This window comes from Myotis myotis, unplaced genomic scaffold (genome assembly GCF_014108235.1).
Source record: "Myotis myotis isolate mMyoMyo1 unplaced genomic scaffold, mMyoMyo1.p scaffold_m19_p_7, whole genome shotgun sequence".
Taxonomy (NCBI): Eukaryota; Metazoa; Chordata; class Mammalia; order Chiroptera; family Vespertilionidae; genus Myotis; species Myotis myotis.
Window position 1 is genome coordinate 66,461,586 of NW_023416379.1, and position 1,603 is coordinate 66,463,188.

The 1,603-nt window shown below is 38.7% G+C and overlaps 1 pseudogene; it reads right to left on the reverse strand.

The window, feature by feature from the left end:
- Window positions 1-683: 683 nt before the first annotated feature.
- LOC118660250 lies at window positions 684-1,028 on the reverse strand (annotated as a pseudogene).
- Window positions 1,029-1,603: the final 575 nt, after the last annotated feature.

The window sequence follows — 1,603 nt, forward strand, 5'->3', positions numbered from 1 at the left end:
AAATAATTAATTCTAAAATGTCTATCATGCTGGTGGTGCACTCTATGAGAGGTTTAAACCATTCAGATGGAAGACAAAAAGTCCTCCAGACTTACATACTAACCAGTCTCAGAAATGAGACTAAGCCTTGTACGTTGTGTAGCTTGTTACATAATCAGTTATAATCATTTAGAGTAGTTGAAATTAAAACAATAATCTTTCCTTTTCCAATAGCTAGCTTACATGTTAACAAGTTAATTCAACCTTCCTTCTCATTAGTTTAAAAAAATTCCAGGAAATTCTTTCTATTCTATGCTATGAGAGATTTTGTTATTGGATTTAAATCTTTTCAGTAGATAATAGGGACATGAGGTAGGGTATAGGTATTCTCTATCATAAGCCAGGTAAATCTTAAAATGGACTAAATTTAATTATTTCTGCTTTGTTTTATAGTAAAAGTAGCCATGTTTAAATTTTGCACACACATTTCAAATTCTCCATTCTAAATCAATCTAACCACCTTGTTCTCACATTCAGGACACTGGGCAAGTTCCTTGGGGGGAAATTTCATACTTTTCTTTCTTTCTTTTTTTTTTTTCTTTTGAAGGTTTCAAATGTACTTTATTTCTCCAATCATGCCATATTTTAATGGGCACACAGTGCTTTTACTTGCCATCAATTATGAGTGGGTTTTGAAATAATTCATTATAACACCAACTGGGATGATTACTAATCTCTCCATTCATTTGGGGTGACTCTGCCAACAGGGGACAGGTTCCATTCTATTCCAATTTGTGTTGCTGTATATGTCCATGTAGCAACACAAAAAGTGGCTCCACTAGCTAAAATAGCATTGCCATATTTGTCATGGAAATCAGGTGTCCTTTTCTAGTGGATCTGCCTTGCCATTGTTTGCTGGATGCTTCGAACTGGGAGACGACTTAGCGCGTTTTTGGCAAACGGAAACATCGTGAAGCTGGACAACACCGCAGCAACTGCAGATGCCAGTTGCTGGAACTTTGAGTCAAGTACCCTTGCGAAGAAACCTGAAAAACCCATACTTTTCATTAAATGTCTGCTGGTCTAGCCATAACCAGTTTGGCTCAGTGGATAGAGCATCGGCCTATGGACCGAAAGGTCCCAGGTTTGATTCCGGTCAAGGGCATGTGCCTTGGTTGTGCGCACATCCCCAGTAGGAGGTGTGCAGGAGGCGGATGATTGATGTTTCTAACTCTCTATCTCCATTCCTCTCTGTAAAAAATCAATAAAATATATATTTAAAAAAATAAAATAAATGTCTGCTGGTCCTCATGTGTTTCTTTTGTTTTTTTGTTTTTGAGAAGGCACATCTCTGGCTGTCCTCCTATCATTCACTATTCCTAGCCCTCGCTGCTGCACCGACTGCCCACATTTGGCCGCAGATGGCCTTGCTCTTACTTCATAGAGAAAACTGAAACACCAGTTGGGAACTTTTTCAGCTTTGCTACCATTTACAAACTTATGTGCTTCTATGCACATTCTATAGTTGTCTTTTTCTGTAAGTGGAAGGGGTGTCCTCCTTTTGAGGAAGGCTAACCCATTCATCTGTGTTCTAGATCACAGGCCCTCCAAAGTCCTTGTGTCT